Source organism: Coregonus lavaretus (assembly GCF_964263955.1).
Source record: "Coregonus lavaretus genome assembly, chromosome: 9".
Classification (NCBI taxonomy): domain Eukaryota; kingdom Metazoa; phylum Chordata; class Actinopteri; order Salmoniformes; family Salmonidae; genus Coregonus; species Coregonus lavaretus.
In genome coordinates, this window is record NC_139996.1 from 24601039 (window position 1) to 24617888 (window position 16850).

Here is a 16850-nt window from a genome sequence, read left to right on the forward strand (position 1 = left end):
CCACCATAATTTGCAAATAAATTCATAAAAAATCATACAATATGATTTTCTGGATTTTTTTCCCTCATTTTGTCTGTCATAGTTGACATGTACCTATGATGAAAATTACAGGCCTCTCTCATCATTTTAAGTGGGAGAACTTGCACAATTGGTGGCTGACTAAATACTTTTTTCCCCCACTGCATATACATATATACACACATACATATACATATATATACACATACACATACACACATACGTACATACACATATACATATACATATACACACATACACACACACACACACACACACACATACACACCCACATACATACATACATACATACATACATACATACATACATACATACATACATACATACATACATACACATAAATATCCTTTAAAAAAATATATACAGTGGGAAGAACAAGTATTTGATACACTGCCGATTTTGCAGGTTTTCCTACTTACAAAGCATGTAGAGGTCTGTAATTTTTATCATAGGTACATTTCAACTGTGAGAGACAGAATCTAAAACAAAAATCCAGAAAATCACATTGTATGATTTTTAAGTAATTAATTTGCATTTTATTGCATGACATAAGTATTTGATACATCAGAAAAGCAGAACTTAATATTTGGTACAGAAACCTTTGTTTGCAATTACAGAGATCATACGTTTCCTGTAGGTCTTGACCAGGTTTGCACACACTGCAGCAGGGATTTTGGCCCACTCCTCCATACAGACCTTCTCCAGATCCTTCAGGTTTCGGGGCTGTCGCTGGACAATACGGACTTTCAGCTCCCTCCAAAGATTTTCTATTGGATTCAGGTCTGGAGATTGGCTAGGCCACTCCAGGACCTTGAGATGCTTCTTACGGCGCCACTCCTTAGTTGCCCTGGCTGTGTGTTTCGGGTCGTTGTCATGCTGGAAGACCCAGCCACGACCCATCTTCAATGCTCTTACTGAGGGAAGGAGGTTGTTGGCCAAGATCTCGCGACACATGGCCCCATCCATCCTCCCCTCAATACGGTGCAGTCGTCCTGTCCCCTTTGCAAAAAAGCATCCCCAAAGAATGATGTTTCCACCTCCATGCTTCACGGTTGGGATGGTGTTCTTGGGGTTGTACTCATCCTTCTTCTTCCTTCAAACACGGTGAGTGGAGTTTAGACCAAAAGGCTCTATTTTTCTCTCATCAGACCACATGACCTTCTCCCATTCCTCCTCTGGATCATCCAGATGGTCATTGGCAAACTTCAGACGGGCCTGGACATGCGCTGGCTTGAGCAGGGGGACCTTGCGTGCGCTGCAGGATTTTAATCCATGACGGCGTAGTGTGTTACTAATGGTTTTCTTTGAGACTGTGGTCCCAGCTCTCTTCAGGTCATTGACCAGGTCCTGCCGTGTAGTTCTGGGCTGATCCCTCACCTTCCTCATGATCATTGATGCCCCACGAGGTGAGATCTTGCATGGAGCCCCAGACCGAGGGTGATTGACCGTCATCTTGAACTTCTTCCATTTTCTAATAATTGCGCCAACAGTTGTTGCCTTCTCACCAAGCTGCTTGCCTATTGTCCTGTAGCCCATCCCAGCCTTGTGCAGGTCTACAATTTTATCCCTGATGTCCTTACACAGCTCTCTGGTCTTGGCCATTGTGGAGAGGTTGGAGTCTCTTTGATTGAGTGTGTGGACAGGTGTCTTTAATACAGGTAACGAGTTCAAACAGGTGCAGTTAATACAGGTAATGAGTGGAGAACAGGAGGGCTTCTTAAACAAAAACTAACAGGTCTGTGAGAGCCCGGAATTCTTACTGGTTGGTAGGTGATCAAATACTTATGTCATGCAATAAAATGCAAATTAATTACTTAAAAATCATACAATGTGATTTTCTGGATTTTTGTTTTAGATTCCGTCTCTCACAGTTGAAATGTACCTATGATAAAAATTACAGACCTCTACATGCTTTGTAAGTAGGAAAACCTGCAAAATCTGCAGTGTATCAAATACTTGTTCTCCTCACTGTATGTTCCCCTTTATTACTTTCCAACCCCGCCACCCTTTCCCCACTTGGAGTAAACTAGTGAACAACAACGCCTAGGCCTCTACTTCCAGCCCATACCCACTATCTACATTTTATGGACACAGTCAATGTTACAATAATTACATTTAGTGTGTTCTATCTCCTGAACTTCTTCTACTCTCAACCTCTCCGATCATTTTCATGATGTCCATCCGGTTTGCTTCTATATGCCATATCTTTCTAACTGTGCTCCTTCACAAAAGCTCCCAACCTACAACCCATACACTTATTATGGACACAGCATGCCTACATTATTAGTTATCTTGTTATTGTTTGTTGTTAGTTGTTATTAGTCCCATCCTTCAATTCCATTCAACACCTCCCATCTATCTTTTAACACCATCCATATAGGATTTCTATTTGCCATATATATTTCAACTGTACTGTGATGTCTTACAAAAGTTCTGAACTTTTCTATTCTCATTGTTTCTACAGATTGTGAATTGAAAATAAACATTTTTGCTAATAGTATTATTATGTTATTGATCGATTGACTATGACTTTTCAGATCACCCAGTAGTGCTATCTGCAGGGCTAGCTCCAGGTAAATATTGCAATCCTTTAGCCATTCCTGGACCTGTGTCCAAAAACAAGATACAAATGGACAGTACCAAAACAAATGATCTAATGATTCTGTCTCTTCGCAGCAAAATCTGCAGAGCTGGGAAGATTGTATCCCCCATATAAATAACATTCTATTGGTAGCAAGAATTGTATATAATAATTTAAATTGAAAGATTCTAAGTTTTGAATCCGGTGTCGTTTTGCGTATCAGTTCATAAACACTATGCCATGGGATCGGTACGTCAAAAATCTCTTCCCAACTATTTTGCAATCTATATGGGGCGGCTGTCAATCCTTTGGTCCTTAAATGAAACTGATATACTTTTTTATTTATCACAATATTCTTTAACCAATTATGTTCTTTAATGCAAGGCCGACAGACAAGTTCCTTACTTTCTCCTCCTTCCACTTTCCTCTTCCATTTTTGCAGTAAGGCTGCAATTATTTGGTTGTAATTTTGGGTAGAGAAGACATTTCCATATGTTTTTGTTAGCTGCATGTGCGACATAACTCCACCAGTCCTACCGATGATATCATTTACAAAGATTATACCTTTTTTAAACATTTTGTCAAAAAAAAAATGTTTTTTGTCAATTAGTATATTTGAGTTTAACCACAATATTTGTTGCATTATTTGTTCTGTCGTTTCTGGAGGATTAAATTGAAATTACAACCAACTTTCTATGGCTTGTTTTAGAAATAGTGATATCTGGGAGATGATTTCCTTTTCAAATAACTGAAAGTGAGTGGTTGTAATCTGAATAAAGGGGAAAAGGCCATTCTTGAACATTGGGTGAGACAATCTTACTAATTTGCTAGAGAACCAGTTTGGATTTAAGTATAACTTTTGTATGACTGAAGCTTTTAGTGTAGGTCTAATGCTTTAATATTTAATAATTTCTGTCCTCCGAATTCATATTCATTATATAAATAGGCCCGTTTAATTTTGTCTGGCTTGCCGTTCCAAATAAAATGGAATCTTTTTTTCTCATACAATTAAAAAAACTGTTCGCTAGGCGTAGGCAAGACCATAAGCAAATAGGTAAACTGGGATAATACTAAAGAGTTAATCAGGGTGATTTTTCCACAAATGGACAGGCACCCACCTTTCCATGGTAGCAAGATCTTATCTATTTTTGCTAACTTTCTATTATAATTTATTGAAGTGAGATCATTTATTTCCTTTGGGATATGTATTCCGAGTATATCCACATCACCATCAGACCATTTTATTGGTAAACTACATGGCAATGTAAAAATTGTAATATAGTACATTTATCATAATTTGGTTGTAATCCAGAGAGGTTAGAAAATGTATCGAGATCCTCTATGAGGCTGTGGAGTGATTCTAGTTGTGGATTTAAAAGAAAACATGAATCATCAGCGTACAATGACACCTTTGTTTTTAAGCCCTGGATTTCTAATCCCCTGATATTATTGTTGGATCTGATTTTAATAGCTAATATCTCGATGGCCACAATAAATAGATATGCCGATAGTGGACAACCTTGTTTCACTCCTCTTGACAGTTTAAAACTTTCGGAGAAATAGCCGTTATTTACTATTTTACACCTAGGGTTACTATATATGATTTTGACCCATTTTATAAGCGATTTACCAAAATTGAAATGCTCCAGGCATTTATATATAAACCCCAGTCGTACTTTATCAAATGCCTTTTCGAAGTCTGCTATGAAAAGCAGGCCTGGTTTCTCCGATTTTCCATAATGTTCTATTGTTTCCAATACTTGCCTTATATTATCTCCAATGTATCTTCCATGTAAAAAACCTGTCTGATTAGAATGAATAATATCCGACAATACCTTTTTAATTCTATGCGCTATACATTTTGCTAGAATTTTTGCATCACAACACTGAAGTGTAAGGGGCATCCAAGTTTTTTAATGGACTGGATCTTTATATTTTCCACTTGTATCCTGTTTCAGTAATAATGAGATCAGACCTTCTTCTTGAGTGTCAGATAATCTACCATTTACATAGGAGTGGTTGAAACATGCTAATAACGGTCCTCTTAGTATATCAAAAAAGGTATGGTATACTTCAACTGGTATGCCATCCAACCCTGGAGTTTTCCCGGACTTAAAGTCTTTAATTGCATCCAGAAGTTCCTCCTCTGTAATTTCACCTTCACATGAGTCTTTCTGTTTGGCTGTTAATTTTACATTATCAATAGAAAAAAATCTCTACAATTAGCTTCAGTTAGAGGAGATGGAGGTGACTGAAACAAAAACATATGCTTAAAGTACCTTGTTTCCTCCTTCAAAATATAATTTGGTTAATCATGTGTTACTCCGTCAATTGTAACCAGTTTCATGAAATTATTTTGATTAAAAAAGATTTAAAAATAATTTGGTGCATTTTTCCCCATATTCCATCCAGTTTGCTTTATTTTTATAATATATTACACTTGATCTTTCTTGAATAAGTTTCTCCATTTCTTTTAGTTTTCCTCTAATTTATTCTGAGCCTCTATGTTACAGTTTTTATTGCCATCTATCTGTTCTGTTAGACTTTCTATTTCCTTTGTTAGTATAAACTCTTTTGACCTAAATTGCTTTTGTTTTCGAGATGAGTACTGAATTGCATGGCCTCTAAAGGCACATTTAAAGGTGTCCCATACAATAAGGGGATTTGCTGTACCTATGTTATGTCGGAAAAAGTCAGTTATAAATTCCTTTGTCCTAGTTAAAAATAAATTATCATCCAATAGGCTTTGATAAAATTTCCAATATCCTCGCCCACGTGGAAATTCAGTAAGAGTAATGTATATGCCAATTATATGATGGTCCGACCGCATTCTGTCCCCTATCAACACTTTTTAAACTTTTGGTGCCAACGAGAATGAGATAAGAAAGAAGTCAAGACAACTAGCTTGATTGAGTCTCCGCCATGTATATCTCACTAGATCAGGATATTTAAGCCTCCATATATCTACTAGTTCTAATGTATCCATGTCATGAACCCTGCGTCCTGAGTCTGTTCCTGCCTGTGTTGTCGTTTTTTCTGCTCTGAATCTCCTGTTTCCTGAAGGTTCCTGAACGCACCCTGTCCGGTTGCCGGGCGGCGTTACTAGGCGGGTGATTTCTCGATTACCCGCACCTGCTTCTCATCAGCTTCGGCACACCTGGTCCTGATCATCACCCCTTCATAAGCCCTGACCTGACATCCATTCCCTGCCGGATCGTTAGCCATGAACAGTATGTTTGTCAGCGTATCAGCCTCTGAGTTACTAGCGTTAGTTTTTAGTTTTGCACCTTGTTGGCTTGCGGTGTACTTACCTCCGTTTTTTTCTGTCTACAGTCATTCTCCCGGAACCTTCACCCAACCCCTGCCTGGTTCTCGGCGGCTGCCGAGCCATCATTGGATCTGCCACTTCACCTCCACCAACTCATCTCCGCCGCCCGCTCCATCTCCTGGATTATTCTGCATCTTTTTTTGAATCTGTTAATAAATACTCACCTTCGTTCAACTCACCTTGTCCTGGTCTGCTTCTGGGTTCTGGCTTAGAAAACCGTGACAATCCATGACATTCACGATTTCCTTAAGAGCATGTGGGTGATTGTTTGTGGTGTGATTTCCTTTACGGTCCATTGAGCTATTTAAAACAGTATTATAATCCCCCACCATAATAATATTGTCTTGAATTGCTTGCAGGGTTGATAATTTATTATATATATTGTCAAAGAAGTGTGGATCATCATTATTTGGTCCGTAAATGTTAATGAGCCATATCTGTTTATTGTCCAATAACATATTTCAAATAATCCATCTACCTTGCGTATCTATTTGGACAATTTGCACATTTGGATTGAAATTACTATTCATTAATATCATCACCCCTTTTGAATTTCTTTGCCCATGGGAGAAGTATATTTCGCCCCCCATTCCTTTTCCCACTTAACTTCATCTAGAATTGTTGAATGAGTTTCCTGTAAACAATAGATATTATATTCCTTCTCTTAGAGCCATGTAAATATTGTTATTATTTTGTTATTATCAGCTAAGCCATTACAATTATAACTGGCTATACTTATTTCACCATACACCATAATGAGATACAAGTTTCAAGTCTATTTATCATTATATATGTTTGTAAATTTACCAATAAAAAATACCCTAATGATTGAGTGTCCATATAGCTGTACCATGATATTTGCATTGCTACTAAGTATCCCTTCAATTGTTCTCCACTAATTCCCCAGCTAAAGCCCCTCTCCATCCCAAATTGAGCCGTCATCCCAGTAATCGGCATCCCACCCACATCCCTCCGGATCCCTAGGGCCCCGAGAGGCCAGGACCCATCCATCGAAAACAGCACACAGTGCCACGCACAAAACAGAAGCAGATTAACCGCCAAAAGCATTTCCAATGCTGTCACCTCTATATATAACTATTATAAAATATATATCTATTCAAATATCTTGCATATCTTATTTTCCATCATTATCAATTAATATGCGTAATAATGTCGGCAGTTCATACGTAGGATTTTAACATATAACCCGGATTGCCATTGTATTACATTTAATTTATTGACAAGCAATGAACTGCATTGTTGGTTAAGGGCTCGTAAGTAAGCATTTCACGGTTGTATTTGGCGCATGTGACAAATAAAAATAGATTTGATTTGATTTGATGACACTTTACCCAATACATTTAGTGTGGTCCCTCAGGCCACTACTCCTCTATCACATATTTACAATACAACATCCATGTGTACATGTGTGTAGAGTGCGTCTTATCATGTGTATGTGTCTGTGCCTGTGTGTGTGCCTCTTGACAGTCCCCGCTGTTCCATAAGGTGTATTTTTATCTGTTTTTAAAAATCTGATTCTACTGCTTGCATCAGTTACCTGATGTGGAAAAGAGTTCCATGTAGCCATGGCTCTATGTAGTACTGTGCGCCTCAGATTGTATGTTCTTGACTTGGGAATTGTGAGTAATGCATGGGTGTCCGAGTTGTGTGCTAGTAGTTTAAACAGACACCTCGGTGCATTCAGCATGTCAACACTTCTTACAAAAACAAGTAGTGATGAAGTTTTTTTTTCTCTCCTCCACTTTGTGTCATGAGAGATTTACATGCATATTATTAATGTTAGTTCTCCGTGTACATTTAAGGGCCAGCCGTGCTGCCCTGTTTTGAGCCAGTTGTAATTTTCCGAGGTCTCTCTTTGTGGCACCTGACCACACGATGGAACAGTAGTCCAGGTGCGACAAAACTAGAGCCTGTAGGACCTGCCTTGTTGATAGTGTTGTTAAGAAGGCAGAGCAGTGCTTTAATATTGACAGACTTCTCCCCATTATAACTACTGTTTTATCAACATGTTTTGACCATGACGGTTTACAGCAGTTTAGTCACGCCCAATACCCACATTATATATTTCAAGATTTAGTTGAGGTTGAGGGATTAGTGAATGATTTGCACTGAAGTCTAACAAAACAGCTCCCACAATCTTTTTATTATACATTTCTCTCAGCCAATCATCAGTCATTTGTGTAAGTGCCGTGCTTGTTGAATGCCCTTCCCTATAAGCGTGCTGAAAGTCTGTTGTCAATTTGTTTACATTATAATAGCATTGTATATGGTCGAACACCATTTTTTCCAAAAGTTTACTAAGGGTTGGTAACAGGCTGATTGGTCGGATATTTGAGCCAGTAAATGGGGCTTTACTATTCTTGGGTAGCGGAATTACTTTTGCTTCCCTACAGGCCTGATGGCACACACTTTCTAGTAGGCTTAGATTGAAGATATGGCGGATAAAAGTGGCAATATCGTCCGCTATTATCCTCAGTAATTTTCCATCCAAGTTGTCAGACCCCGGTGTATGAGTATGAGCTTCTTTCCCCGTAAAGAGTTATCAACAAATAGTTTCTGAACCATCTTTGTTATTAATCCACGTTTGTTTGGTTTTCCTTGCTTGGGGACTCAGTGTACTATCACTACACCGACCTTATACAATTTGAGGCAATATGAATGGGATGAGATCACGGCCATGCTGAAATATTAAAACGTACCACACGGTGGAAGCAGACCTGAACAATGACATCACCTACACCTCCATACACAGTGCCTAGAGAAAGTATTCATACCCTTGACTTATTCCACATTTTGTCGTGTTACAGCCTGAATTCAAAATGTATTATATGTTTTTTTTTATCACCCCCATCTACACACAATACCCCATAATGGCAAAGTGAAAACATGCTTTTAGAAATGTTTGCTAATTTAATGAAAAATAAATACAGAAATATCTAATTTAGATGAGTATTTACACCCCTGAGTCAATACATGTAGAATCACCTGTGGCAGCAATTACAGCTGTGAGTTTTTATGAGTAAGTCTCTAAGAGCTTTGCACATCTGGATTGTACAATATTTGCCCATTATTATTTTCAAAATTCTTCAAGCTCTGTCAAATTGGTTGTTGATCATTGCTATACAAGCATTTTCAAGTCTTGCCATATATTTTCAAGCAGATTAAAGTCAAAACTGTAACTCGGCCAATCAGGAACATTCACTGTCTTCTGGCCTTGTGTTTTAGGTTATTGTCCTGCTGAAAGGTGAATTCATCTCCCAGTGTCTGGTAGAAAGCAGACTGAACCAGGTTTTCCTCTAGGATTTTGCCATTTATTTTTTATATTGAAAAACTCCCCAGTCCTTAAAGATTACAAGCATAACATGATGCAGCCACCACTATCCTTGAAAATATGGAGAGTGGTACTCAGTAATGTGTTTTATTGATTTTTTCACCAAACATAACATTTTGTATTCAGGACAAAAAGTAAATTGCTTTGCCACATTTTTTGCAGTATTACATTAGTGCCTTGTAAACAGGATGCATGTTTTGGAATATTTGTATTCTGTACAGGCGTCCTTCTTTGCACTCTGTCAATTATGTTAGTATTGTGGAGTAACTACAATGTTGTTGATCCATCCTCAGTTTTCTCCTATCACAGCCATTAAACTCTGTAACTGTTTTAAAGTCACCATTGGCCTCATGGTGAAATCCCTGAGCGGTTTCCTTCCTCTCCGGCAACTGAGTTAGGAAGGACGCCTGTACATTTTTACTCCTGAACTTATTTAGGCTTGCCATAACAAAGGGGATTCATTTTTAATTAATTTGTACACATTTCGAAAAACATTATAATAATATAATATAATATGCCATTTAGCAGAAGCTTTTATCCAAAGCGACTTACAGTCATGTGTGCATAAATTTTTACGTATGGGTGGCCCTGGGTATCGAACCCACTACCCTGGCGTTACAAGCGCCATGCTCTACCAATTAAGCTACAGAGGACCACATGGGGTATTGTGTGTAGGCCAGTGACAAAAAAAACCTAAATGTAATCCATTTTAAATTCAGGCTGTAACATAAAACATTTAGGAAAAAGTCAAGGGGTGTGAATACTTTCCGAAGCACTGTATATTTGGACATAGCTGCTTTTGGGTCATTCACTATGCGGTGCCTTTTGGACCTCATAACTTTTTTGTGGAAAAGTATATACAGTACCAGTCAAAAGTTTGGACACACCTACTCATTCCAGGGTTTTTCTTTATTTTTACTATTTTCTACATTGTAGAATAATAGTGAAGACATCAAAACTATGAAATAACACATATGGAATAATTTAGTAACCAAAAAAGTGTTAAACAAATCAAAATATATTTTATATTTGAGATTCTTCAAATAGTCCCTCTTTGCCTTGATGACAGCTTTGCACACTCTTGGCATTCTCTCAACCAGCTTCATGAAGTAGTCACCTGGAATGCATTTCAATTAACAGGTGTGCCATCTTAAAAGTTAATTTGTGGAATTTCTTTCCTTCTTAATGCGTTTGAGCCAATCAGGCTGATTGGCTCAAACGCATTAAGAAGGAAAGAAATTCCACAAATCACTTAAATCCTAATAATTATCGGTGAATACACATGGACCATGAAATATTTCCACCCTGTTAGGGACATACACATAATTATCTGAAAGCGTTAACAATGCATTCGGAACGTATTCAGACCCCTTGATTTTTTCAACATTTTGTTACGTTACAGCCTTATTTTTCCTCATCAATATGCACACAATACCCCATAATGACAAAGTGAAAACAGGTTTTTAGAAATGTTTGCTTATTTATTAAAAATAAAAACAGAAATACCTTATTAACATAAGTATTCAGACATTTTGCTATGAGACTAGAAATTGAGCTCAGGTGCATCTTGTTCCCATTGATCATCCTTGAAATGTTTATACAACTTGATTAGAATCCACCTGTGGTAAATTCCATTGATTGGACATGATTTGGAAAGGCACACACCTGTCTATATAAGGTCCCACAGTTGACAGTGCATGTCAGAGCAAAAACAAAGCCATGAGATCGAATGAATTGTCCGTAGAGCTCCGAGACAGGATTGTGTCGAGAAAAAGATCTGGGGAAGGGTACCAAAACATTTCTGCAGCATTGAAGGTCCCCAAGAACACAGTGGCCTCCATCATTCTTAAATGGAAGAAGTTTGGAACCACCAAGACTCTTCCTAGAGCTGGCCGCCCGGCCAAACTGAGCAGAAGGGGGGAGAAGGGCCTTGGTCAGGGAGGTGACCAAGAACCCAATGGTCACTCTGACAGAGCTCCAGAGTTCCTCTGTGGAGATGGGAGAACCTTCCAGAAGGACAACCATCTCTGCAGCACTCCACCAATCAGGCCTTTATGGTAGAGCGGCCAGATGGAAGCCACTCCTCAGTAAAAGGCACATGACAGCCCGCTTGGAGTTTGCCAAAAGGCACCTAAAGACTCTCAGACCATGAGAAACAAGATTCTATGGTCTGATGAAACCAAGATTTAACTCTTTGGCCTGAATGCCAAACATCACATCTGGAAGAAACCTGGCACCATCCCTACGGTGAAGCATGGTGGTGGCAACATCATGCTGTGGGGATGTTTTTCAGTGGCAGGGACTGGGAGACTAGTCAGGATCGAGGGAAAGATGAACGGAGTAAAGTACAGAGAGATCCTTGATGAAAACATGCTCCAGAGCACTCAGGACCTCAGACTGGGGTGAAGGTTCATCTTCCAACAGGACAATGACCCTAAGCACACAGCCAAGACAATGCAGAAGTGGCTTCGGAACAAGTCTCCTAATGTCCTTGAGTGGCCCAGCCAGAGCCCGGACTTGAACCCGATCGAACATCTCCGGAGAGACCTGAAAATAGCTGTGCAGCGACACTCCCCATCCAACCTGACAGAGGTTGAGAGGGTCTGCAGAGAAGAATGGGAGAAACTCCCCAAATACAGGTGTGCCAAGCTTGTAGCATCATACCCAAGAAGACTTGCTGCCGAAGGTGCTTCAACAAAGTACTGCGGAAAGGGACTGAATACTTATGTTTTTTATTTGTAATAAATGTGCACACATTTCAAATTTGTCATTATGGGGTATTGTGTGTAGATTGATGAGGGGAAAAAACTATTTAATCAATTTCAGTATAATGCTGTAACGTAACAAAATGTGGAAAAAGTCAAGGGGTCTGAATACTTCCGAATGCACTGTATAACACATCAATCTAACACGTATTCAGGTCTCAGGCAAGGTTCTCATCACATAAGCATGGATCACCAAACGTAACGTTATGACTATAACTACTGTCCCCTGAAGGAGAGAAACGAGGTACAACATACTATGGGGAATCGCGCTCTCGCGACTTCGGTTGAAGGATCTACAATCATGACGGTCAAAGGCTAATGAAACCCAAGCCTCACTGGAAGCCCCGCCTTCCACAGGTGGATACTAAATTAAACGGCCCACTCCTGACCCCACCCAATGCGGCAGTTGGGTAATGCGCACATGGCATGCTGCCTAGTGACTTTCCCATGTCCCAGCAGTAAGCACACTGTGGGCTACACTGGGAGCAGTGACATCCAAGCGATAAAACCTCACAAAAGTGTGTGGTGATGCCCAACTCACTGCATCACAAATATCTCCTATAGTCAACTCCTTAAACAATGCCCATATGCTGCTATATGACAGGGAGATAGCCTCCACAATTGAGTGGGAGAGACACTGCTTAGAGAGCGCCCTGCCACGAGACGGATTAACAAAACGGACAAAGCTGGTCACATGTGACTCACATACTTGCTATTAGCCACCGTTAGCGGTTTTCACCCAGAACATCAGATTTTCTGCCAGAATAACTGAATCATTGGACATTAACACCGGATCGCAACTAGCTAGCCGCAACCGAATGGATGTTGCTGTTGGCTAATCACCACTGCCCCCGAAGCAAGCACCAGTTAGCCTTGAGCTAGCCTCGAGCCAGGCCCATATCCTGGCTATCTACCTCTCTGTCTACCAGACGGGAGTAGCCAGCTAACTAGCTACTTGCTATTAGCCACCGTTAGCGGTTTTTCACCATTGTCCGTGGCCTGCACTACCTACCAGCCAGCTATCTAGCCAGCCCCGGCCCGCTAGCACACGCAAACAACAGCCGTGCTTCCTGCTAGCCTGTGCTGTAGCACCAATTCGAACTGCTCTCGGACTCACATATTGCTGTTCTCTGGACCTTATGATCACTCAGCTGCACAGCTGATGCCTGCTGGACTGTTCCTTTACACAGTACCCTGTCCTGTTTATCTGTTTAGCCTCAGCCCAAACTTTCATCGCCATTACCAGTTGTTGTCTTAGCTCTCTCGAATAACACCTGTGATTGCTTTATGCCTCTCTCCCATGTCAATATGCCTTGCCTATTGCTGTTCCAGTTAGTTCTTATTATACAATTTCACTGTAAAGCCCCAAGTCCTTCTCAAACTGCCTCTAATAGGTCCTTTGTTCCACCCCCCATACACGCGGAGACCGGCTCAATCGGTGCCTCCAGTGATGCTATCTCTTTCATTGTTACCCAACGCTTAGGTTTACATCCACTGTACTCATATCCTTGTCTGTACATAATGCCCTGAATCTATTCTACAATGCCCGGAAATCTGCCCCCTTTACTCTCTGTACCCAACGCACTAGAAGACCAGTTCTTAAAGCCTTTAGCCGTATCCTTATTCTAGTCCTCCTCTGTTCCTCTGGTGATGTAGAGGTTAACCCAGGCCCTGCAGTCCCCAGTATCACTCCTACTCCCCAGGAGCTATCATTTGTTGACTTCTTTAACCGTAAAAGCATTGTTTTTTTGCATGTTAACATCAGAAGCCTCCTCCCTAAGTTTGAGTTATTCACTGTGTTAGCACACTCCGCCAACCCTGATGTTCTAGCAGTGTCTGAATCCTGGCTTAGGAAGGCCACCAAAAATTCAAAAATGTCCATCCCCAACTACAACATTTTCCGTCTAGATAGAACTGCCAAAGGGGGTGGAGTTGCAATCTACTGTAGAGATAGCCTGCAGAGATCTATCATACTATCCAGGTCTGTGCCCAAACAGTTTGAGCTCCTACTTCTAAAAATCCACCTTTCCAGAAATAAGTCTCTCACTGTTGACGCTTGCTACAGACCCCCCTCAGCCGCCAGCTGTGACCTGGACACCATATGTGAATTGATTGCCCCCCATCTATCCTCAGAGTTTGTACTGCTTGGTGACCTAAACTGGGATATGCTTAACACCCCGGCCATCCTACAATCCAAACTAGATGCCCTCAATCTCACACAAATTATCAAGGAACCTACCAGGTACAACCCTAAATCCATAAACATGGGCACCCTTATAGATATCATCCTGACTAACTTACCCTCTAAATACACCTCCGCTGTCTTCAACCAGGATCTCAGCGATCACTGCCTTATTGCCTGCGTCCGTAACGGGTCCGCGGTCAAACGACCACCCCTCATCACTGTCAAACGCTCCCTAAAACACTTTAGCGAGCAGGCCTTCCTAATTGACCTGGCCCAGGTATCCTGGATGGATATCGATCTCATTCCGTCAGTAGAGGATGCCTGGTTGTTCTTTAAAAGTGCTTTCCTCTCAATCTTAAATAAGCATGCCCCATTCAAAAAATTCAGAACTAAGAACAGATATAGCCCCTGGTTCTCCTCAGACTTGACTGCCCTTGACCAGCACAAAAACATCCTGTGGCGTACTGCATTAGCATCGAATAGCCCACGCGATATGCAACTTTTCATAGAAGTTAGGAACCAATATACACAAGCAGTTAGGAAAGCAAAGGCTAGCTTTTTCAAACAGAAATTTGCATCCTGTAGCACTAACTCCAAAAAGTTTAGGGACACTGTAAAGAGCTGCCCACTGCACTGAGGCTAGGAAACACTATCACCACCGATAAATTTACAATAATCAAGAATTTCAACAAGCATTTTGCTACGGCTGGCCATGCTTTCCACCTGGCTACCCTGGTCACCAGCTCTGCACCCTCCGCTGCAACTTGCACATGCCCCCCCTCTATGGGGGTGCCACAGGGTTAAATTCTTTTGCCGACTCTTTTCTCTGTGTATATCAATGATGTTGCTCTTGCTGCTGGTGATTCTCAGATCCACCTCTACGCAGACGACACCATTTTGTATACATCTGGCCCTTCATTGGACACTGTGTTAACAAACCTCCAAACGAGCTTCATTGCCACACAACACTCCTTCCGTAGCCTCCAACTGCTCTTAAACACAAGTAAAACTAAATGCATGCTCTTCAATCGAACGCTGCTGGCACCGCCCACCCGACTAGAATCACTACTCTCGGCGGGTCTGACCTAGAGTATGTGGACAACTACAAATACCTAGGTGTCTGGTTAGACTGTAAACTCTCCTTCCAGACTCACATTAAGCATCTCCAATCCAAAGTTAAATCCAGAATCGGCTTCCTATTTCGCAACAAAGCCTCCTTCACTCATGCTGCCAAACATGCCCTCGTAAAACTGACTATTCTACCGATCCTTGACTTCGGCGATGTCATTTACAAAATAGCCTCCGACACTCTACTCAGCAAATTGGATGTAGTCTATCACAGTGCCATCCGTTTTGTCACCAAAGCCCCATATACTACCCACCACTGTGACCTGTACGCTCTTGTTGGCTGGTACTCACTACATATTCGTCACCAAACCCACTGGCTCCAGGCCATCTATAAATCACTGCTAGGCAAATCCCAGCCTTATCTTAGCTCATTGGTCACCATAGCAACACCCACCCGTAGTATGCGCTCCAGCAGGTATATCTCACTGGTCATCCCCAAAGCCAACACCTCCTTTGGCCACCATTCCTTCCAGTTCTCTACTGCCAATGACTGGAACAAACTGCAAAAATCTCTGAAGCTGGAGACTCTTATCTCCCTCACTAACTTTAAGCATCAGTTGTCAGAGCACCTTACCGATCACTGCACCTGTACACAGCCCATCTGAAATTAGCCCACCCAACTACCTCATCCCCATATTGTTATTTATTTTGCTCATTTGCACCCAAGTATCTCTATTTGCACATCATCTCTTGCACATCTATCATTCCAGTGTTAATACTAATTGTAAAGTAATTGTAATCAGGAGGGTGGTTACGTGTATTTTAGAGGCAGAGGTCCGGAGTTCAAGTCTCGGTATGATCTGAATCAGGGGGAAGCGGTACTCGCTAAGCATCAGCGTGACGTCCTTTCATTAACTTCCTGAACTTATCCCTATAGGCTTGAGCTAAGTGTGCTAACACAGTCTTGTGACAAGAGCCAGGTCAGTCAAACCCAGTCAGTCACAAGAGCAAGATTAAATAGGGAGTGGAAAGGCTATCCTTAGAAGAGCTACTGTATGACAGGGCTATTCAACTATATTCTTATGGGGGCCAAGTCCCTTTTAACATGTCTTGCGCATCACATGATCATCATAGAGGGGAACAGAAGGCACGTACATGTTCCAGAGTGTCTTAGCTTTCAAGAATAGGGTCATAATGGGGTCATAATGGGGTCATAATGGGGTCATAATAGCTTATAGCCCAAACGGTTCCAATGCCAGAGCCAAATCCATAGGAAGAAAATAAATTCAACATGCTACATTGGTTTCAGAAACTGTCAGAAACCACTCCATTGGTACCACTAGCTTCTGTTTACTACAGAGAGCGTTTGATTTGGTATTTTTGGGGTATTTTATTAGGATCCCCATTAGCTGTTGCAAAAGCAGCAGCTACTCTTTCTGGGGTCCACACAAAACATGAAACATGACATAATACAGAACATTAATAGACAACAGCTCAAGGATATAACTACATATTTTTTTTTTAAATCACT